This window comes from Rattus norvegicus, chromosome 3 (genome assembly GCF_036323735.1).
Source record: "Rattus norvegicus strain BN/NHsdMcwi chromosome 3, GRCr8, whole genome shotgun sequence".
NCBI lineage: Eukaryota > Metazoa > Chordata > Mammalia > Rodentia > Muridae > Rattus > Rattus norvegicus.
Genome location: NC_086021.1, coordinates 98,583,312 through 98,607,774, shown reverse-complemented (window position 1 = coordinate 98,607,774; position 24,463 = coordinate 98,583,312). Strand labels below are relative to the sequence as shown.

Genomic DNA, 24,463 nt, shown 5'->3' with positions numbered 1-24,463 from the left:
GGCCAGCTGAACTGGTACGCTCTAAGCTAATGAGAAGCTCTGTCTTAAAAAGAACAGAGTGGACGATACCCAGGCACGACACAAACACACGCGCACTATTTCAGAATCTACCATGGTCCCAATCAGAGCTGTGTAAACACTGCCTTAAAGCTGATGAGACCGCTAAAAGTACCACAGGGCAATCTTCCAAGCCTGGAGATGTTGAGAAAATTTTATCAACTTGTTATTTCCACCTTTAGTTTATCTGTTCTCAACATAAATAAATTATATTGTGAGCTGGCACAAAGGCACTGTCTAGTATAAGGTGTTCCCAGATTTGAAGTGGAAGAAGCAGAACTAGAGCCTTATAGGCTCAATCAACCATAAGTAATCACTTCATCCCACTAACCCTACTCCCTCCTTCAACACAAAAAAACAATGATAACTAATCAGCCGGCTTGTCGGGGTCCAAGTGTCGGTAAGAAGCAGGAGGGCTTATTCCTGAGGAATTAAGAACTCTGGGATTTACAGTCTGTGGTGACCTTGGGCAAATGATGCCCTGGTGTACCATGCAGTTTCTTTATGTGCAAACTGCAGAAGTACTGGGGCAACCTTATGGCACTGCTCTGAGACTTAGAGCTGACAGTGTGGGACATGCCTGCTCAGTGGGACCCTGCTCAGGTCCTGGGCTAACCTGTACCACACTGCACAAAAGCCTACCATTTAATTTGTGGTCATTCCTTTTCTGCCAGCATTGACACCTGGAATTCTGAAGAACCAATGAGTGGATCCTTTTAAAAACTTTGTCTCGTGCCCAATCCCCGTCAGAAGCAGCAGCATTATAAACAACATTGTCTTCCCCGTGCGTCAGAAAGGACGTGGGTATGTGAAGTAACATAAGGGTTCACTGGAATAATGTTCTAATAAGTTTTGGTCACATCTGCATCATACACCTCTGTATCAAGCTTGTGGTCTGGCTCGGCCTGCCCAGCTAGGAGGGTGTTTGTTCCTTGGACTTTACGTTACCTAAATGCTGCTTGGAAATTCACCTTGCTGCAAACATTGACAAATTTCAGGACAGTCCTCAAATTGGGCGCAAGGTGGGGTTTCTAAGTTAAAATACAAACAAAGGGAGCTGAAAGTCTCTTTTCTGGGAACTTTTTGAAAAGATTCATTTATTTTTATTACATGTGCGAGATAGTTTTGCCTGAATGTATGTCTGTGTACTATGTGCATGCAGTGCCTGTGGATGACAGAAAAGGTCACATCCCCAGGATGGAGTTAACAGGTGGTTGGGGGTTACCATGTAGGTGCTGGGAACTGACCCTGGGTCCCCTGCAAGAGCAATAAGTGCTCAGTTACTGAGTCCTGTGCCCACACCCTCTATTCTGGGAACCTTTAGGTTGAAGGAGAGAAGTGTACACATCACACATGGCTTGTATGAAGTGCACGCATTGCTCATGCACTTGTTTTGGTGGATTTTCACAAAGCAAGCACACTTCAGTTCTCCCTGGTGTTTCCAGTACTCAGAAGGTTCTAAAGTAACCATGTATTTCATTATTTGGGGGAATAAAAAAAAACTATAATCAATTTGGTAAGTAAGGATTTCCCAGACAAGGTAGCAAGCTACTGCCTTCGAGCTGCAAATGTGATTTTGGAATTATCAAATGGAGATAAGTAAAATGACTGTCTGGACCCAGATCGCCAAAATCACATCACCATCCACCGGCCACTTGATATATGTTCTTGACAATTTACTTCGAGGGCTTCAGTCCTCATTTGTTAACTGGGCGATAATAATAGGATTGTTGTTAGGATTAAATGAAGTAACACTCACATGGACTTGGATGAGCCTGCCACTTAAGCTCTCGATAAAAGTAAATCATTATCCTTTTAGGATGGTGCCCCTGGGGACAATAGGAAGAGTTATGGAGATCTCAAGAATTCTTTTAGAAAAAAAAAAGTCTTTTTTTTTTTTTTTTTTTGGTCTGGCAGAAAAGCTGGCAGAACGGCTCAGGGGTGTTATCACAGAGCTCCAGGACTCACAGCAGCAAGGAGGGTAGATCTGTGGTCAAGTCTAGAGAATGAGAGCAAGGCTCATATCTGGGGGTGGCAGCCAGGTTGATGAACCGTGTAGCTGTGAAGATAGCGCGCGGCTCCGAGGAGAAAGCCACAGGGGTGTGCCTGGCATCCAAACACGACATGACCTGATTTGCTCAGAGACCAGAGGACAGCCTGAGTGATTTGACATGGACACAGAGAAAGCAGTGAGAGACTCAGCAGCCACAGAATCGAAATCCATAGGGGCAGAGCCTTCAAAGGCCTGTGCCCAGAAACATAGGACCTTTTGGGACTTTATCCAGAACCCTGTGACCACAGAACCTTACAGCTTATGAGAAACCTTAGGCCTTTAAACTCAGCATTCCTTCACACGGAAATAAGCCATAATTTTGCACTTGGACCAACCTGGAATGCTATATTAATACTCCAGGTGTGGAACACCATCCTAGCATGGGTAAGGCCTTGGCAGGATGTGTGTAGGGGTCGATAACAGAGGAATCTCTCCCTGAATGGTAGAAACAAGCAGCACCCCCAAATCCAGCCAGGATTCAGATTGATTTCAACTGCACTATTAATTTTTTCTTCTTTCCTCTTCCACTGGTTGCAGGAGATGCATAAGAATTCAACAGGGGTACTAGAGAGATGGTTCAGCAGTTAAGAGCACTGGCTTCTCTTCCAGAGGTACTGAGCTCAAATCCCAGCAAGCACATGGTGACTCTCAACCATCTGTAATGGGATCTGATAACCTCTTCTGGTGTGTCTGACGATAGTAACAGTGTACTCTTATACATAAAATAAATACACAAATCTTTAAAAAAAGAAAGAAAGAAAAAAAGAAAGGAAGAATTCAACAGGATTACTACAGTAAGTGTAGCCTACTTATGAGTAAACTTGGTCGTCCTCTTGGCACATCTTCGAGGAAAGAACCTCAGCCGAGGACTTGCTCCCATCTGATTGGCCCATAGGCATGTGTGTGAGTCATTTTCTTGATTGTCAGTTATGTAGAAAAGGCCTATTAGGGTTCGGTGTGGCTTGTGCCATCCCTAAGCATGTAGGCCTGGGCTGTATAAGAAAGGGGAAGCCAGGGGAAGTAAGCCAGTAAGCAGCCACCCTTCACAATATTTCTCAACCTGTGGTTTGAGACCCCTCTGAGGGTCAAATGACTCGCTCACAGGGGTCCCATATCAGATATTTGCATTATGATTCATAGCAGAAGCAAGGTTAGTTATGAAGTAGCAAGGAAAATAATTTTATGACTGAGGGTCACCACAATATGAGAAACTGTATTATAGGGTCCCCGCATTAGGAAAGTTGAAAACCACTAGAAAACTAGTGTTCCCTTAACCTGGGCGTGGTGACACAAACCTTATCCCAGCACTCAGCTGGCAGAGGCAGGTGGATCTCTGAGTTCAAAGCCAGCCTGGTCTACAAAGTGAGTCCCAGCACAGCCAGTCTGTTACACAGAGAAACTCTGTCTCAAAAAAACAAAACAAAACAAACAAAAATTCAGGGATTTTTTTTTCTGTGGCCAGTGGTTTTCCCAGAGTCTGAACTTAAACTTGGCCTCAGAATCCTTCTCCATCTAACCTATACATTAGGTAATTTTGTTTTGTTTTGTTTGTTTGGGCAGAGTCTCACTGTGTAGTCTTGGCTGGTCTCAAACTCGATGTATAGAACAGGTTGGCCTTAAACTCACAGAGATCCACCTGCCTCTGACTGCAGGGATTAAAGGTGTACACCGTCCTATCTAGTCCCATCCGGCAGTCCTTATCAATTGTTTGGAACGTGCCACAGACCTGGCCTCAGCTCCGGGGCCTTTCTATTGCCCCTTCTCCAGCACCAGGCACTGTGTCTGGGAGGAAATCTTGCCGGGCTCCGCTCTGCACGCTTAACTTAAGTCCTGGCTAGGTAACAACTGCCTCTCTGTTTAGGAACCTGCTCTCAGATTTCTGAGTTCATAACTGATTTATGACCTATAAATATAGTCACATCAACCTCATTGCTGAATAATTTACACACGAAGGTCATGCTCTTTGGATGAACCTGGCACTCATTAGTGTTGAAACTAACCAGCCATGGGCATCCAATCCAGAACCCGTGGAAGACCCACACCCCAAAGTGGAGGGAGTAGAAAAGCAGAAAACTTAGATTTGACTTCCTCAATCAGTGTCTGATCAATCTACCTTCTCTTTATCCTTATACTCTTCATCTCTAAAATGGGCCCCACAGATTCGAGAGCCCATTTTTTTTCTGAGAGAGCCAAAAAATGATAAATATTAGTCCAGGTAGGTATGATGGTGCAAGCTGGGAATCCCAGCACTTAGGAGATGGAGGGAGAGGGTCAGGAGGTCAAAGTCAACCTCGGCTATATAGTAAGTTCCAGGTCAGACAGGGTTACATAGAAGAAGCCTCAAGGAAAAGGAAAAAAACAAAAGCAAGAATGAATAAATGAGTGAATATCTTTAGGTTCCAGACGTTAAGAACTTTGGAATCTTAACCTCATTTCTGCCACATAGCCTCTTTGATGACAACTCATTTACATTCATTATGTAAAGAAGCCCAAAGCCTTCAGAACTAGGATGCTGATGACGATTTATAGTCCACAGTCTCCGTCTGTAAAGTGGGCATAGCATGTTTAGTCCTCTTCTTTGCCTGCAACGGACTGGTGAGATAGAATTGGCAAACAGGGCCTGGGGCAAGACATTTGACAAGTAAAGCGCTCGCCACAGAGTTTGATAACCTGAGCTTGATCCCAGGAGTTCTTGGTAGAAGGAGAGGACCAGTTGGCAAACATCACCCTCTGACCTCTACACAGGCACCCTCGCTTGCACCCTCACATTACACACACATGTGCAACAATAATAAGTAAAATAATCTTTCCAAAACTGTAAACGAACTTGCAAATGAACGAACTCCAAAGTAGTGCTGTGATGGAACTAAAGAGAATTAACTAAACCTGAACTCAAAAGACAACAACCCGCATCATTTCTACACGTGGGGGCTAGCGGACAAAACACCAATCAGGAAGCAGCAGAGGGGTGGGACCAAGCACTGCAGTGGGCGATGGGAGATGGCCCAGAAACTGAGGAACAGAGACAGTGCTGTGTTCAAATACACTGACAGTAAGAACAGAAAGATAAGAGGTATTTCCCAATAGCCACCAGGGGACATACCACTCCCTGAAGATGTAGATGTTTGTTGCAAGTCGTGTGATGTGGGAGCCACAGACGCTTTCTTTTAATACTAGCCTCTCAATTAACACGAGAACAAACTTATTATTTTTCCAAGCACAGTGTGTTGTCAAGGTTTATCTCATAGAAGAAGCACTCATTTCCATTCTAATCTGGGTGAACCCTGTACTCCATTTGACAAATGTCAGGGGAGTGACTGGAGCAGACCTGTTCCTCCAGGAAGTGCTTCCACCTGGGCTTTGTGAATAACAGTGCCTAGAGACAGCTCATTTTATCCTCCAAAGTCCTCGCCTCAGCAATTTAGCCAAAACCCCAAAGATCATAGAATAAAGCCTACTGAGACTATGACAGCATTAACATGGTGCTTTCCCGTTCACATGGTACTGAAACCTATGTCAATTTACAGACTGTTTGTTTTAAAGAAAAAGGTTTTGCAAGAGTAAAAGTGAAAAGCATGAAAAACGGAACAACTTGTAACAGTAGCCTCGTTTCTTTCTTATTCATTCGTTCATTCATTCATTCACTCATTTATTTTTGTTTGGGTTTTGTTTGTTTGCTTGCTTTATTATTGTTGTTGAGACAGGGTCTGACTTTGGCTAGCCTAGAGTTCACTGTGTAAATGAAGCTGGCTTTGAACTCATAGATTAGCCTGCCTCCATCTCCCCAGTGCTGGGATTAAAGTGGTGCACCGTAGAGCCCAGCTAGGCTGTTTTTGCTGTTGTTTGGTTTTGTTTTGAGACTCGATCTCACGTAGCTCATGCTGGCCCCAAAGTTGACTGCAGCTGAGGAGAATGACCTAGAACCCCTGGTACTCTTGTCCCACCATGCCTGGTGATCTATTTTTAAAAATAAACTCTCAGGCTGGTGAGGCTCAGAGGGTAAAGGCACTGGCTGCCAACCCCTGAGTCTGATCACTAGAACTCACGTGGTAGGAGGAAAGAACTGGCTTTTTCCCACAACTTGTCCCATGTCCTCCACAGGTGTCCCCAGAATGCACATACACATGTTCACACAGACCCCCAATAAATAAATAAATAAATCTAATAAACATTTCTATTAAATAAATAAACCGGAGCAGAATGGTGCTCAGTGATATAGCACACGCTTAGTATGTGAAAAGGCCTGGGGTTTGAGCCCCCAACCATTTCAAGAGAACAAATAAAATGACTATGAGAAGGTGGTTTACATAAGAAGTAAGTCATTGTGGTCCATTTTCAGCTGGGAGATGCATTTAGATCATCAGTGAGTACAAGCCGAGGAGGAGGCACTGGACACCTGTCGTCCCCAGCTAGCGCAGGTGCCCCCTCGCCTGGGTGCATTTTAGTGTATGTTAGCATTGAAAAGTTACAATCTGCCACAGGCCTCAGGGAATCAGAAAAGGGGAGGGGCCCGCAGCCTCGGAAGGATGGATGGGATTATTTTAGACAAGTGGGAAAGACTGTACTTACCTGAAGAACTCATCCAACAAGAAAATCACGAGGCAGGGGAATTCACTGAAAATATAAATGCCACTGTTTTGTGCCAAATCAGAGCAGCAGCCACTTTGCCTTGTATTATCCAGGCTGATGCCCAGCTTCTGCAGAACCTAAACAAACAAACAAACAAACAAACAAATCTGTCTCAATTTCACAGTTCTGAGTCCCCAGGACTACTATGAAGTAACAATGGCTCACAGTTTCTCTGGTATTTTACTGGCTGGAGATAACTTTGTAAAGTCTCTGCTGAGTTCTGCCTCCAGAACCCCCTTTAAAGATCCTGTGTCTTGGTTGCTTTTCTATTACTGTGAAGAGACACCATGACCAAGGCAACTTATAAAAAAGAAACCATTCAGTTAAGGGCTTGCTTACAGTTCCAGAGGGTAAGTCCATGACCTTCATGGTTCAGAGCATGACACCAGTCAGGCATGGTACTGGAACAGTAGCTGAGAATTTACATATGAATGAGACACACACACACAGAGAGAGAGAGAGAGAGAGAGACAGAGACAGAGACAGAGACAGAGACAGACAGAGACAGACAGACAGAGACAGACAGACAGAGAGAGAATGAATGAACAGACTGGGAAAGGCTTTATAGTTTCCAAAGCCTACCCCTGTGACACACCTCCTCTAGCAAGGCTACACCTCCCAGTCCTTCCCAAACAGTTTCACCACCTGGGAACCAAGCATTCAAATATATGAGCCTCGAAAACCATTCTCACACCATCACAAAGAAGCATGGTATCATACTCTGTAATCCCAGTGCTGGGGAACCAGAGACAGAAGGGTTCTTGGAGCTCACTGGTCAGCTACATGAGCCTACTAGGATGGGTGCCAGGCCACAAGATGGCCTGTTTCAAAAAAGCAAAGTGGGTGGTGCCAGACACTGACCTCTGACACCCCTGACATCCTGCACCCACCCCCAACCTGTGAAGATGCACATGTACACAGATGCCTGTACACACCTACACACACACACACACACACACACACACACACACACACACACACACGCACACGGATCAGCAAGATGGTCAGTCAGTAAAGGGGCTGACGTCCTAAGCTGCTAGGAGGAAGCAGAGTACCAACACCTGCAAGTTCTCTTCTGACTCCACACTTGTCCTGTGGAGCATGTGCCCCTTACAGATACATACAAATAAAAGGTAATTATTAAAGGACCTAATATTTTACAGTAGAGTTTCATTTTTATTTTTATCAAACTTTAGAATTTCAGAGAAATTTTGGCTTTATTGTCGATATTTTTACCAGTTGCAAACAGTTCCCAAAGCGTTCTGTCTTCAGCGTTCTGCCCTGGAAGGAGCCTTTTGCTTTCCCTTTTTAGGGTTACTTATTTTATGTATACGTGTGTTTTGCCTGCATGTATGTCTGTGCATTGTGTGTAGCATGTCTGCCGAGGCCAGAAGAAGGCATGGGATCCCCTGTAACTGGGGTCTCAGATGTTGTAAGCTGCCATTCTGCATTCTGGGATTTGAACCCAGATCCTCTGGAAGAGCAGCTAGTGCTCTTAACTGCTAAACCATATCTATAGCCCAGCATTGCTTTTTGACCCATCTGGGAGTCTTCAGTGTCTGTGAATCCAGGTCCCAGTGCTTTTAGTAGCTCATTGGTCACCTGAAAAAAGTCACAGATTCAAGAAACTTTTGGTTTCCCATCTTTTAAAAGTTAAATTTAATTTTTTGAGAAAGGGTCCCACTATGTGGACCTTTGGATAGTCTGGAGCTTGTTATGCAGACACGGCTGGCCTTGAACTGATAGACATCCTCCTGCTTCTGCCTCCCAAAGTGGCAGAAGTTTTAACTTTTTTGTGTAGTGTGTGTTTGCCTGCGTGTGTGTATGTGTGCTACATGGGCGCCTGGTACACTCAGAAGCCAGAAAATGACCTTGGCTCTCCCAAGGCTGGAGTTAGAAATGGCTGTGAGCTGCCATGTAGATGCTGGGACTCAAACCCGGTCCTGTGGAAGAACAGTCTTATGTGCCGAACCCCTCTGCAGCACCCCTCCTCTGATTTTCATCTTTAAATATCCATGTCCTGTCATGCCAGAACAGTCAGTGGATTTTACAGCAGGGATCCCAAAACATTCCTAATGACTAATTTTCCCATGAAGATGTAGTGCTAATAATCAACAGGAAAGAAACAACCACTTCCATTTACTAAGCATCTGGCCCCAATGTTTTGTACACATTCAAAATCTCATAGCTAAGGAAAGTGGGGTACAGAAGGGTCTAGTAATTGCCCAAGGTTACATAAGTAGAGAATGGCAGAACTGAAGTCCTGCCCATGGCTACTGACATTAGGTTCTGCTCGCTCCTGGGAGGTCTGCTAAGGCCTCTGGGCTAACACCAGGCTGAGAAGGACCAGGAAAGTCTTTGAGAATGGATGACTCTTGAGGAGAGGGTCTCCAAGGAAAAGCAGCTCTTCCCCTCTGTGACAAAAAGGGACATCAGTGTCTACCCTATAGCCTTCCTAACGCTGCAACTCTTTGTTACAGCCCCACATGTTGCGGTGACGTCAACCATGAAAATATTATCATTGCTACTCCATAACTGTGATTTTGCTACTGTTATGAATCTTAATGTAAATACTTTTGGAGACAGAGGGTCACGACCCACAGATTGAGAACCTCTGCTCTAGAGGAAGCTGTTTGGTGTGGTAGATTGTGTGGGGCTAACGTTGGAAGTACCTGGGCTCAAATCTTTTCATTAAGGTTGGAGTCCTGCTACCGGCCAGATGGGGAATTCGTCTCACAGGAATGAAATCTCCCAGTTGTCAGACTATGTTAGAAAAGAGATTGGAAACAATACCTGACACGGGTGCTGGGAATTGAACCTGGGTCTTCTGAAAGAGTAGAGCCATCTCTCCAGCCTAGGAGTGCTTTGTCTTGCAAACCTCTTGCCATCTGTTTAAACCTAAACCTTAATGTCAAGACCTGAATGGTGACACTGAACTTAGGGAGTGGGTCATTGAACGTCTTCTCTTCTGCTTCCCACTGAAGAAATCTCCTTCCCCTGGTTTTCTCGTTCTTTATGTCTTTAATTGGCCCTTAAGGATGAGTGGTCCAGCTGAGTGTGTTAGGACTGTCGGGACCTGAACAACGGCAGGAACAGTCCTATGGTAACTCAGCTACGCCTCACCGCTTTTTCCTCGTGGGGAAGAGGGATGGATGAGATAGGATGTAAACTAGGAATAGATATCCTGCAGCACCGTCTGGGATTAAAATTGGAAGCAGCTCACAGTTTCCAATTTATATCGTGCTTTGCTTGCTTGGGATTGGTAAGCTTTAAATTTTTTACATGAATGTGTGTGTGTGTGTGTGTGTGTGTGTGTGTGTGTGTATTTGAGTGATAGTGCATGTGCACATGCGTGTATACATACACATGCCATGGCACACATGTAGAGGTCAGGACAGCTTGCTTCCTCACAGCTAGACTTCACAAACCCCTTAAGTTTCAAAGTTGTCTGACACTTTCCAGAGCTCCTTCCTTGGTTTCTTTGGATTGCGTAGATCACCTCTAGCTGGTGTTCAGAGGAATAAATACCCACCTTTCTTCAGCATCTGTAATGATGCATCTATTACTCATCTCCAAAGCTAGAGTCCCTCTCTTTACAAATGCCGTCGAGAAAAGCTCCACAGAGCCCTTTCCAATGTCCATTCAAGTGAAAAGTTCAGCTCGTAATGGACCTAGGCAGCAATGTCTACCAAGCAAAGCAAATGCAACCCATGGGGCCAAGGCCTCACTTGGCTTCTCTGACTGCCAGGATAGGTCTACTTCTCTGCTTCTCCCAGATGAACTTTAAAAGTGCAGGAAACCCTACAGACCAGCAGAAGGCACCCACACAAGACCCTGTCACTTAGTCAGAGACTAAGTCCATCCAGAGGGGCCTGGCTTAGGCTCCGGTCCACACACTTGTCAAAGGCCAGCTCCACCCAAGGGAAGGGGGAAATTAAACAGGATCAGCTTTTTACTTCCATGTAAAAAGCACTTGCCTCGGGTTATAAATGTTATTGCATTTGTGTAGCACTTTACGGCTTCCCTCTGCTCGCCAGCATCACAGGATCCCAGTGGCAGTACTTTTATAAGCCTTGATCAATAGCTTATTTCTATCGCCTTCAGTCCCAGCTGCCAATCCGTTCTGTATGATGTGGGAGGCCAGCTTCTCTGCTCTCTGGCTGTACATGTTAGGAATGCAAACGGTTCGAGGTACTGTGTGTGTGTGTGTGTGTGTGTGTGTGTGTGTGTGTGTGTGTGTGTCTGTGTCTGTGTGTGTGTGTGTGTCTGTGTGTGTGTCTGTGTGTGTGTGTGTCTGTGTCTGTGTCTGTGTGTGTGTGTGTGTCTGTGTGTTCAGAAGTGGGACCTTTTTGAACAAGGAATAACAAAATGGGTTCCTTATTCTAGAAAATACCACACCACAGACCTGGAATGTGTTCTCTCTCTCTCTCTCTCTCTCTCTCTCTCTCTCTCTCTCTCTCTCTCTCTCCCCTCCCCCCGCCTCCCTTTATCTCTCCCTCCAGATCTCGTTTTCTCTCTTTCTCAAACAATGTTTGGAGGTTCAGAGTAATGAGACCCAATTTTCTATTGCGTTTCTCTTTGTATTTCATATACATTGGGAAGGAAGGTCAAAGATGGTATTATATGTCCCAGGAAAGAATCATTCTGTCTCATCTATCCATTCCTCTCATTCACAGCTGGAGAGGAACCTAGATCAATGTTGGTATTCAGAAAACATCTGTTGACTCAATGAATGAATTCTGGTTCTCAGGAAGGGAAGAGAGCCCCAGAACCTCCCCTTTGCTGTTGTCCTAACGTAGGAACTAAGGATAAAGGCTAGTGCCCCTGGCAGAAATGGGGTTCCCAACAGTTTCTGGGTTTCTGCTTTCTTTAACGTTCATAGCCTAGACACCCCGGAATCACAGAGAAATAAGGCCACTAAGTTGAGCCAGCTACTTGTGTTTCTCAGGGGAGTAGTCAGTGTAGAAACCCGAGAGAGGAATACCTGGCTTCATTCCATTCCCTTGACCTCAGAGGTCAATTTTAGGATAATCCCCTGTAGAAAAGACCCCAAGGGAACACCTCAGGGCCCCCGACATTGTGCAACTCAGGGAGGATGCCAAGGTGTAGGAAGGAAGCCAGGCCTGCCCTTGCTGGAACCTGCGTCCTTGAGACAGAGCCAAAGCTCTCCCAGCGGCTTGGCGAGGGATGTTGAGGTGACTTTCTTCTCCCTGCCACTCAGCATCTTTTCCGCGGTCTTCCTCCACCTAGGGAGAATATGCATGAACTCCCTGCTGACGGGGCGGCTCCGTAGAAGCTGAAAATTTCCCCTTTCTCCCTGAGAGGAAACCCAGTCCCGACTGGAAAAAAAATGCATCTCATGTGAGAAAAAGGAGTTTAGATTGTCACTAGGAGGGATTGGAGAATGGGAGTACCTCATAAATAGGATGTCACGGTATATGTGGCACCTGGACAGTGGCCTTCAGAAAGACCTGGGATGGAGCCTGGGGATGCAGGAAGAAATTAGGGAAGTAGCTTTCCTAGTTTGCCTGCTGCCTCTTCTTCCTGCCCTACCGAGGGTTCCCAGCCAGGGGATTGGGTTGGGGGGATGTGTGTGGAGTTGGGGAGAATGTGGCAGGAGGGAGCACGAGGTTGGCAGAGGCCCCTTGGCTCAGGACCACACTGCCTGTCGTGCATTATGAATTAATATTTTTAATAAATCCTGTAATTATCCTGTGAACAGAACATTTTTGTGGCACAATATTGTTCAGCTTTAAAAGCATTAATTTGTTCAATATAAACATTAAAAATATACCATCGTTTTTTGTAACCTTAGCTTGTTTGTTTATTTGTTTTTTAATGCCTTAGGAGTCTCGTGAAATGAAACCAGGCTCTATCACCCCGACTAAGAGATGGTTTTTGTAGCTGCCCCAAGTGTCCAGAGGGTACTGCAGCCAGCTCTCCCACCCAGTCTGATAGACACTCAAAACTTGGCTTTGACCTGAGGTTCATGCCAGCAGGGGCAGCAGTGACATGGCAGGCCCTCTTTTGGGAGAAGGGGGAAAGGGGCTGGCTATGGGCTACTCAGCACCCACAGACACTTACCATGTTATCCTCACGCTGGGCTTAGCCTGCACGGAAACCCAGAAGCTGCAGGCTCAGCCAGACCATACAGGGTGAACAGAGGAGCCAGGGGGTTGCCTGACTGAAGAGGCCCCGCCCACCTCGCAGCCGCTGCTTCGTGGATGTTCACCACAACCGGACTTCCCTGAAGTTTGTCTCTGCTGCACTGCTCATCTCCTTGATCCTAATCATTTTGTATGTTCGCTTGTTTGCTTGTTTGCTTGCTTATAAATGTTGGCTTTTATAAGAACAAAAAGAACAAGAATCAGATGTGGTCAGAAAAAGGCACATCTTGTAGCCTTCTCAGGATCCTAGCTCAGCTTAAGAGAGCTTAGTCAGTGTCAGGCTTCCCTTCTTCCCTCCCTCCCATCCTGTCTTCCCTGCCTCCTTTTGTTCCCTCTCTCCCTTTTACTTTGCTGCCCCCTTCCTCCCACCATCCTCATCCTTCCCTTCTCCTTTCTCCTTCCTTTTCCTTTTTCTCCCCTTCCAACCTCCACCGTCCTTCTTTTTCCTTCCCTCTTTTCTTCTCCTTCCTCCCTCCTCTCCTGCCCAGTTTGAGGTTTGAGGAACTGATCCTTTGTCTCTACACAGTACTACTCCTTCAATCACGGAGATCCTCCCTCCCCCGCCCCCTTCTCTCTCCATTCCTCTCTCTCTGAGAATAGCTTCTTCCTAAAAACAATATAAGAACTATGTAAGGGGGAGTGGGTGTAGCTCAGTTAGCAGAGTGCTTGCCTAGCATGCACAACTCTCTGGGCTCCAGTCCCAGCACTACATACATGGATATGATGGCTCACACATGTAATCCCAGCACCCAGGGAGGTAGAGGCAAGAGAATCACAAGTTCAGAGTCATCCTTGATTAATAGGGAGTTTCAGGTCACCCAGAACCAGAAGAGACCCTGTTTCAAAAGTAATTGGGTGGCTGGTAAAATGACTCCATGGGTTAAAGATACTGTTGCAGGACTAGACCTTTCCCAGGAGGTAAGACAAAAGTCTATTCATAGGGGGCCCACAACAGAGCAAAGTATGAAGACCACCAAAGTCCAACTTGGACTTGGAGTTTTACTGAAGTTACTCACAGGAATATGTGTGGGGCAGGGGACTGTGCCATCAGACAGTAACCTGGTAAGGTCGAGCAGATTCAGGAACCCTGGCAATTCTCATAATTAAGAACGGTAGGTGGTTAAATCTACTCCTGACCAGGTTCCTGCACTGGAACACGTGACCATGACACCCCATTGAGAGGACTGTGACAATCGGTTATTTAGGGACAACACCTTCCACATGCAGATTACACATCCCTAACATCTCAGACCAAGCCAATAGAAAGCATCTGCCTCTAGATCCCGCCCCACCCCCAAATGTTTATAAGGTCCTATCCACAAGGAGTAAGGTGCACAAGTTATTTCACCAAAAATCATCTGACAGTGCCTTCCTTATTGAACTGTAACTCTCCAGGGAAGATTTTTTTTCTCCTAAAGTGTTCCTTCCACCTGCCGCCAACTCCAGGGTAGCAGCAGCCTTGGCCTGACAGTCCACCTTGCTCTGGCTTCCCCTCTGAGAGCTGTAGTAGCTCTTCAGCTGCTCTGTCCAAGCCAGAGCCACAAGGATCTGTATGCAGACCAGCAAATATAGGTGAGTGGTTTCTTACAGGGGCAAAAATGACTCAAAGACAGCTGCATCATCAAAGCTCATCCCAGCTCACAAAGCTGAGAACCTGGAGCACAAGACACAGCTTGCAGAAAGCTCAACAGGTTAGAGAATGCTCTTTTAAGGTGCTATAGTTGATCTAACTCTCTTCCAGACAGCTCAGTGGGTTTCCACCTCAGCTTGTCTAGGTCTTCTTTGATGCTCAGCTTCCTTTTATCCAAGAGGGAAGCTTCAACCTTTATTGCTTAGTCTGGCCAGGGTGGGGCAAGCAAATCTGACTGATTTCAGGGACTTCCTAAAACTCTTGAGTTGTTTACCTTCCTGATTAAGGAGTTTTCCAGAAGGATGAAACTGTTTTAAATGCAGGTTGCGAAATCTGCCCACCCCAGTCCCTGGAACCCACACACTTTAAAGATAGAACCTACTCCCAAAAGTGGTCCTCTGACCTCCACATTCATGTGTCCATATTCGAACACACATACATATATACACAAAAGTTAAAAATAATTTGTTTGGGCTTTTTTGGGTTTTTTGTTTCCTTGTTTGTTTTTCAAGACAGGGTTTCTCTGTATAATATCCTTGGCTGTCCTGAATTTTCTTTGTAGACCAAACTGGCCTTGAACAGAGATTTTCCTGCCTCTGACTTCGAAGTACTAGGATTAAAGCCATGCACCACCGAGCCCAGCCTTGATTTTAAAATTTTAAGTTTCTCAAACAATTATGACCAATAAAATAAAAATTGTTCAATTTCCCACCATGTTCTCCCCTATAAGATAGATACTGTTTGTATTTTCATTTAATTAATTTGAAAAACATTAGAAAATTAATTTTCATATTAATTCATGTTTATATGGTAAATTTGCAGGCAACTTCCAATAAAAATATCCCACCATAACAAAATATTAATAATAATAATGGCTGACATCTTATGCTTTCTTTTTTATATACAATATATTTTAATTACATTCTTTCCCTTCTCCCAGCTCCTCTCCACCTCCCTATCCACCCAAATTCTCTCAATAAAATAAACAAGAAAAACAAAACAAAATGAAAATCAAAACAGGCAAGCTTAAGTCAAGAAAGCAAGAAATATGAAAATAAAACATACAAAAAAATCAGGGAGGCCACATTTAACTTAGTGACAAACACATGCTTCTTTGCACAAGGTTCCACGCTGTTCTGGAGATGTTTACTAAGCTTTAAAATGCACACAGCACTCAACAGAAAAATATCAGTGCCCCATAACCTCACTCCCTAAAGTTAACTAGTATTATTCTTTAAAGTCTTTTAAGTTTAGGTGTGTAAACTCGCATGCATTTAACTTCTAACACACTTTTGCAACCTGCCCTTTCCCGCTCAAGACACGTATGAGTACCTTTCCACATCGGTTCATACATGCTGCCCTTTTAACTGCGGACATAGAATTCCCCTTCATTGCATTGGATTGATGCTCTGTAATTCACTTCAGCAGTATGGTTGGAAACGGATTCCAATTTTTCTCTACTTTTCTAACTTGTCACTGTTGTAAGGAATGACCCTAAATATCACGACGTATATCTCTGTCACTTATCTCATTGCCCCTTTAGAAAAGAAGTTCATAAAAGGAAATTTGCTAGCAACTCAACTTTTCTCCTTTGGTTTTAATTGGATCTTCGTATGTTTATTTATTAGCCAAACTGGCCTTGTATAAAGGGTCACACCCTGTCAATAAATTTCCATGTGACTTAAAACAATATTACCAATGGCTTTTCCCAAGCCCCAAATCCTTGAAACGTATACTCTGTTGTCATCTTCTAGAACATTCCTGGCTGGTTTGTCAGTTTCCGATCTTGATGAACTTTCTGGAATTTACTTGCAATGTGGCATTCAGTGATACTCATAACTTTTACAAAGTCATCAATACTCTCCCCACTAGTGTGAAATATCTCCTTCATTATTCGTGAGTCTCTGTATCCAGGAGCCCACCTCCATTGATCCATCTTTTCCTGCTCCAGCAACATAATGTTTTAGTTACTACAGTTCTCTATCGTCAGAAACAAGTCATGCGTTTTCATTATTCTCTTGGCTGCTCCATTTGGTAAATGCTACAATTAGCTCCATCAGTGAGTATATGCACGCACACACACACACACACACACACACACACACACGACTCATATTAAAATTGTACATTAATTTCAGAAAAGCACACATCTTTACCAAAATAAAGTCCTTCTTGCCAGGATCTCTCCATTTCCGGGTCTTCTTTTCTGCCTTCTAGCATAAAGAATCCTCATAAATATCTTATGTAGTTGTGTTACATTTATTTGTAAATACTTTACTTAGAACTCTTATTATATATAAACATATATATGCATCTATCTATCTATCTATCTATCTATCTATCTATCTATCTATCTACCTACCTACCTATCTATGTGTGGTATGTGTGTGTCTGAATGTGTGGGCATATGTGGGTGCATGTTGATACACATGCAAAAGTCAGAGACAACCTAAAGAGTTCTCCCCTTCCACCCTGTGGACTCCAGAGACGGAAGATGGGTCCCCAGATATAGCTGCATGCACCCTCTCCCACGGAGTCATCCCACCTGCCCAGAGTCAGGATATTTTTACCCTTCAAAGAATTAGATTATAAGATTTTTTTTTTCGGAGCTGGGGACCGAACCCACGGCCTTGTGCTTGCTAGGCAAGTGCTCTACCACTGAGCTAAATCCCCAACCCCAGATTATAAGATTTTAAAAGTCTAAGTGACTTAACCAATATCCAGTCTGAATCTTAGCCTAGAGCTAAGTTACCCTAACCTGTGGTAGTGAATCGGCATGTGTGACGGTAGACTACTTAAAATGTGGCTACGTCTTTTGATGGGCTGAAATTCTAATTTTGTTTACTTTTAATCATCTTACAATTGAATTTAAAAACCAATGTGTTTTTAACATGTATGGTCAATGTATTTATTTATTTATATTTGTCTAAATATTTAAAAAAATTTTATACCTGAATGTTTTACCTGCAGGTTTATGTGACTATGTTCATGCCTGGTGTGAAGGTCAGAAGAAGGGAGTAGATCCCGTGGAACTAGGTTATGGATGCTTATGGCCGACCTGGAGTGCTGGGGACCTCTGCAAGAATAGCAAGTGCTCTTAACTGCTGAGGCCTCACTCCAGCCCTAAAAGCCAATGTTTAAACCGGATTTAATAGCTCACACCTACACTCCCAACACTTCAAGGCACTGAAGACGGAGGATTAGTTTGAGTTCAAGGCTAGCCAGGGCAATCTGGACTATAGAATAAGACCTTCTCACAAAAGAAAATTAATGGAAATAAAACTCATCCTGGTCTAAAAATCAGGTTCCAGGCCAGCTGGATCTTCACTGCAAAACCCTATCTCAAAAAATAAAAAAGAATAAATAAATAAATAGGTTTGATTTGCTTATTAGAAAACTTTGGGATACCAGGGTTCTACTTTGAGAGAGAGAGGTATTAATGCGTCTGTGTCTGTGGGTGTGTATGTGAGACATGTGTAATGTATATGTGCATGAGTATATGTGTGTGCGCATGTTCATGGCAGTTGAGTGCTCTGTGTGTGCACACCAGTATGAGTTCCACAGCGCGTACATGAGACCAGAGGACAACTTTCGGTGTTGCCCTTCACCTTCTGTCTTGAGGTAGGGTTGTTCACTGCTCCGTACCCCAGGCCTATGAGCTCCAGGAACTCTCCCATTCATCTCCCCAAAGGAGCACTGGGGTTACAGACCTGTGCTGCTGCATCCAGTTATTACATGGGTTCTGAATACCCCAATCCAGCCCCCACATTTGAGCTTAATCCACTTACCCATCTACCCAGCCCAGGGATCTACTTTCCAATAGTAAATTTTATAAATCAAATCAGAGAGAAAAGTATTTCTAACGAGGGCCAGGGAGATGGTGCCTATGGTAAAGTGCCTGGCATGTCTGGTACACACTCATGAGGACCTGAGTTCCGATGCCACCACCCATAGAAAACCAGATATGGTGATATTCACGTGTAACCTCAGTGCTGGGAAGGCGGGACAAAGGGATCCCCAAAGCTCACTGGCCTCCACTGGCCAGCCGAGCCAAACCCACGAGCTCTAGGTTAAGTCAGAGACGGTGTTGTCAGGAAAAGAAATGTGAAAGGTAATGAGGATGGCACTCACTGTTGACCTCTGGCCTCCACACGACCCCCCATGCACATGTTATCTACACCACACACATTTTTTAAAAAACATGGCTCATGAAAATTTAGTGTCTGCTTTGCAATGTATGTGCCATGGGTGTAAAAATACGCAAGTTTAAAGACTTGGTGAAGGAAGAATGAAAAATGTCCTATTAATAATTTTTATAATGGTTACATGTTGAAATGAAAAATTTAAATATATTGGAATAAATAAAATATATCATTCGAATTAATTTTATCTATTTCTTTTGCCTTTTTTAATGGGGCCACTACGTCTTCAGCTGTACAGGAGACTCACTCTGTACAGCTGCTGCAAACCGTTGCTCTTGGGCCTTAAATAACAGCAGTCATCTGATCCTTAAAGCTGTTAGAGCCAGGTCAGTGTGGTAAATGTCTGCAATTAACACAGAGACCAAGGCAGGAGAATTGCTGCAAGTTCAAAGCCAGCCAGCTGTGATACATAACAAAATCTACCCCCCCACACAAATCAAAATAAAACAAATGTTCAGGCATTGAGATGACGCACACCAAACTCAACACTTAAGAAGAGACGGGCAAATCTCTGTTGAGTTCAAGACCAGCCTGGTCTGCATAGTTCTAGGCCAGCCAGGATTACATACTGAGACTATATCAAAACCAAACCAAAAATATTAGAACTACATTTGCTTTTGTTTGTTTGCAATATTTTTGTTTTGTTTTTCTGAGACAGGCTTTCTCTGTGTAGCCCTGGCTGACCTAGACCTTCATCTGTAGATCAGGTTGGCCTTGAACTCAGGATCCGCCTGCCTCTCCAGGTCTCTAGAGTGTGCGATGACACCAGGCTTTACACTCGCCTTTAACAAACCGTATGACTCTACCCCTTGAATATACGAAGTATGTTTGCAAAATCTGTCCGTTTTTAATATTGAGGCTATTTCTTTTGTCTTCCTTTATTTTGATAACTATACACAAATGTGTCAGCAAGTTTGTGTGTCTTTGTACAGGAGATGACAGGACCAAACCTGCTCTGAAAATTCCTTTTGGCAGTGCTGCAGAAAAACATGCAGGACAATGCCAGGTGGTTTTTGGGAAACCCGTTAGTAATCTTTTGTCAAAGTTCCAGCAGAGATAGAGAAGAATAGCTACTCTTGACAGAGTTCAGCGATGGCACACAGAGAGCAGACATGGGTTGAGTGCTGGAGTCACAGTAGGGCAATCAGCTGCCAGGGGGACTGTTCAGGCTGTTGTTTTGTTTGTTTTGTTGAGATGGACAATGTCTCTAGGAAGCCCTGGATGTACTGGAACTCACTATATAAAACAGGCTGACCTTGAACTCACAGAGATCTGCCTGCTTCTGCTCCTGCCTCCCAGGTGCTGGGATTACAGGGGTGTGCCACCATGCCAATGATGCCTCCCAGGTGCTGGGATTACAGGGGTGTGCCACCATGCCAATGATGCCTCCCAGGTGCTGGGATTACAGGGGTGTGCCACCATACCAATGATTCTTACGGTTTTTGATGGGCAACCAGAGGGCAGCGAGACTGTTTCTGATTTGTGAACCCTGGGAAAGCACTAGCTTTGTAGGATGAGCTCTTGAGTTCAGTTTATGAATGGATGTCCTAGGGCCTTCCCAGTGGAAATGGGACTTCAGTCTAGAGCATGAGACAAGAGTAGGAAGCAGATAAACACGGGACTCATCAGTTACGGACACTTACCTGGAGCCTCAATGGACCTGACGGAGGCTGGGGAGAGAGTAGAAAGTCAATAGGACCAGTATTTAAAATTGGGGGTGGGGTTTTCCTATGGTGTTGCCATCCTCTTCAGTTCTCTCTATCCTTCCCCTAAATCTTCCACAGGGGTCTCTCGTCTTAGTCCAATGGTTGGCTATAAGTATCTGAATCTGTCTCAGTCAGCTGCTGGTAGAGCCTGTCAGAGAACAGCCATGCTAGGCTCCTGTCTGCAAGCACATCACAGCATCAGTAATAGTGTTAGGATTTGGTGCCCGCCCATGGGATGGATCCCAAGTTGGGATGGTCTCCAGTCTGCTTTTCCTTCATTCTCTGCTCCATTTTTGTCTCTGCCTTTCTTTTAGACAGGAACAATTCTGGGTCAAAAATTTTGAAGGTGGGTTTTTGTCCCTGTTCCTCCACTGGGGTCCTTGTCTAACTACTGGAGGTGGTCTTTTCAGGTTCCACCACTGTTGTACATTTCGGCTAGGTCACCCCCATTGAGTCCTGGTAGCCTCTCGCATCCCAGATCTCTGGGACCAATAAGTGTCAACTAACCTGGATTCCTGGAAGATCCCAGAGACTAAGCCACCAACCAAAGAGCATCTGTGGGCTGGTATGAGGCAAGCCCCCTATCCTCCCCACCTCTGAACAAACGTAGCAGAGGACTGCCCTGTCTGGCCTCAGCGAGAGAGGATGTGCCTAAGCCTGAAGAGTCTTGATGCCCAGGGAAGAGGCATGGTGGTGGTGGTGGTGGTGGGCACCCTTTTAGAGTTGAAAGGGAGGGGGTGAGGAACTCTGGGAGGGTGACTGGGAGGAGGAGCAACATTTGGTATGTAAATAAGTAAAATAAAATAATTAATTTTAAAAAATCAGGATTAGGAGAAATAGAGAGGTGGCTTGATAGTTAAGGGCACTTCCTGCTCTTCCAGAAGACCCGAGTTTAGTTTCCAACACCCATGTTGCATGGCTCATAACCTACCTGCACTAGGGGATCTGACACCCTCTTCTGGTCTCCAAAGGGAACCAGACATATGGTATACACACACACACACACACACACACACACACACACACACACACACACACAAATACACATAAATAAAAATAAACTATTTGTAAAATAAAAAACAAAGTCAGGAGGACAAAGAGGAGTCTGTTCTGGGAACTTACTAATAGCAGCCATGTCTAGAAGTAAAGCCAAGGGTGTGACATGGGTTTTTGTAGAAGCTGAGGAAGGGAGTGTTTTAGAAAGCATGTCAACAATTTCTGAGGTTAGGTGACTGGAGGATCTGAAAATAGCAACAAGAAACAAAACAAAACAAAAACACAATCGATTTCTGGGCAGTGGTGGCACAGGCCTTTAATCCCAGCACTCAGGAGGCAGAGGCAGGCAGATCTCGAGTTTGCGGCTAGTATGGTCTAAAGAGAGAGTTTCAGAATAGCCAAAGCTTCACAGAGAGACTTAGTCTCTGAAGGAAAAAAAAAAAAGGAAAGAAAAGCAAACAAATAACCCCCCCCCAACAAAGCAGCAACAGCAACACAAAACCAAAACCAGTCAATTACTGAATTTTACTGATTGTTAAATAAATGCAAACCAAACAATGTTCACCTACCAGATTTTCAAGATTAAATAACATCCAGGGGCCAGGGAAATGGCTCAGTGGGTGAAAGATGATTGCACCAATCCTGGCAACCTGAGTTCGATTCCCCAGGACCCACAGAGCAGAAGGAGACCTTGACTCCTACAAGGTGTCCTGTGATCGACACAGGAACCGTGGCTCATGTGTACACAAACACACACATAGGTAAATGGATGTAATTTGTATGAGTAGTAACATCTAATGTGGGCAGTGTGGCCAAAGAGTTATTTGCACATCCTGCTGGTAGAAGGGCAATGGTGCCAGCTTTCAGAGTTGTCCTGCAGCATGGCTTCAGATGTAAACAACAGAAACTCTTTAGCTCATGGATTTCTCTTGTAAGCATCCATCCTCTGGAGATACTCACACAAGGTTGGGACTACAATACTGTTGGCTGCAGCACGGTTTATAAAACTGAAAATTGCTAATATCATAAATGTCCACTGGGAGAGAGAAAACTGTGGCGCTGATATTGAATAGTGGGTCGATGTTTAAAAGACTGATGCAAATGTCTATGTAATTAAATGTAAGCCTTCCCAGGACCCCGAGGTGAAAAAAATAAGTTGCAGACCAATGGATACAGGGAAGTCCTGTTGGTGCACACTTGAAAACCTGCAGGTTTGCATATTTAGAAAAATGCCCAGAAGCTGGGCCACCTAGCAAACTGTCCCCCATGATTAGCATGGAAAAGCAGCTTAGGGGTGTGTGTGTGTTAGTGTGTGTGTGTGTGTGTGTGTATGTGTGTGTGAGTGTGTGTATTGTGTGTATGTGTGTGAGTGTGTGTGTATGTATGTGAGTGTGTGTATGTGTGTGTATGTGTGTGAGTGTGTGTGTATGTATGTGAGTGTGTGTATGTGTGTGTATGTGTGTGTATGTGTGTGTGAGTGTTTGTATGTGTGTGTGTGAGTGTGTGTGAGTGTGTGTATGTATATGAGTGTGTGTATGTGTGTGTGACTGTGTGTATATGTATGTGTGTGTATGTGTGTATTATGTGTATGTATGTGAGTGTGTGTGTATATGAGTATGTGTGTATGTGTGTGTGAGTGTGTGTATATGTATGTGTGTGTATGTGTGTGAGTGTGTGTGTGTGAGTGTGTGTGTATTGTGTGTATGTGTGAGAGTGTGTGTGTGTATGTATGTGAGTGTGTGTGTGTGTGTGTGTGTGTGTGTGTGTGTGTCTGTGAAACTAGGACCACTTTTCTGCTGAGTACTTGGGAATGGTTAGCACTCATTTGTGGTTTTGAATACATGTGTGTTTTTGTGTGTAATTGCAGGTGTATGGGTCATGGCATACTTAGGGAGGTCAGAGAACACCCTCAAGTGTAGGCCCTCATTTTGCACCTTTTTTGAGACAGGGTAGTTTGCTACAGAGTTTATTAGGCTAGCTGGCTCACAAGATGCAGGAATTCCCCTGCCTCAGCCTCCCATGTAGATGTGCATTACAGCTTTACGAAGGTTCTGGAGGCAGACTCAGTTCCTTGTGCTTTTGCCTCAAGCCCTTACCCAGTGAGCTCTCTCCTCAGCACTTGTTTGTTTGTTTGTTTGTTTGTTTTTTCAAGACAGGGTTTCTCTGTGTTCCTGACTGACCTGGAACTAGCTCTGTAGATCAGGCTGGCCTTGAAGTTAAAGATTTGCCTGCCTCTATCTCCTCAGTGCTAAGTCTATAGCATGTCTTACCACAGCCCGTCTCCTAGATTACACTTTTAAAACAAAAAAAAGTTATTAATGAACTATTTCTTTCTTGTACTTCTCTCAAAATCAAGAGTCTTAAAAATAAACAGGAAAGCCACTCTGTGTTGGTTAGAGATGCACGCCGCTTACTGTTTTAGTTATTTCTGTCAACTTGACATAAACTCAAGTCACCAGGGAAGATTGAAGAGCAGTGGAGGAGTCACCTCCAGCAGATAGGTCTGTGAACATCTTCTTCATGGTCGGTTGATGTGGAAGACAGTGCCGGAAGGCTGGGTGGTCCTGGGCTATATAAGACAGCAGGAAGCAGGGGCAGGGGAAGCAACAAGGCTTCCCCCTTGTATATATCTGATACACCATGGCTCTGCTTTAGTCCATGCCGCCAGTCCCCACCCTGAGCTCTGAGCTGGCTTCCCAAGTGGACTGTAACCTGTGAGCCAAATGAAGACTTTCTTCTGAAAATAGGTTTCAGTCAGCGTTTTATCAATCTTAGAAAAGCAACCTAGATGCTCCAGTAGAAGGTGACCTCATACAAAGGCTCTGGCTTACAGGAGTACATGTGAACAAGCTGTAGACAAATGGACAGTAGCAGTCTGTGACTAGGAAGGAACACTGGCTAGAACTTCCTAAGAGCTTGGCCAACATCTTATTGGGTGGCAATTCACCACTCTTCTTGGCTTTTCACCGGGATGCTAAGGATTTGAACTCAAGACTTTATGCTTGCTCAGTAAGAGCTCATAG

General features: G+C 44.5%; 1 protein-coding gene and 1 long non-coding RNA gene across 3 annotated transcripts in view; one reads left to right on the top strand and one right to left on the bottom strand.

Annotated features, from left to right (window-relative positions):
* Phf21a (PHD finger protein 21A) overlaps positions 1-6,842 on the bottom strand; it is a 190,200-nt gene extending 183,358 nt beyond the window's left edge. For both annotated transcript variants that reach the window (XM_063284918.1, XM_063284925.1), the window contains exon 1: positions 6,680-6,842. The gene's annotated coding sequence lies outside the window, so the exon portion shown is untranslated. The remainder of the gene's footprint in view (positions 1-6,679) is intronic.
* LOC120101597 (uncharacterized) lies at positions 707-17,933 on the top strand. The gene is made up of 2 exons (XR_005502285.2): positions 707-861; positions 17,507-17,933. It is a non-coding gene; the product is annotated as an uncharacterized LOC120101597 (long non-coding RNA).
* Positions 17,934-24,463: the final 6,530 nt, after the last annotated feature.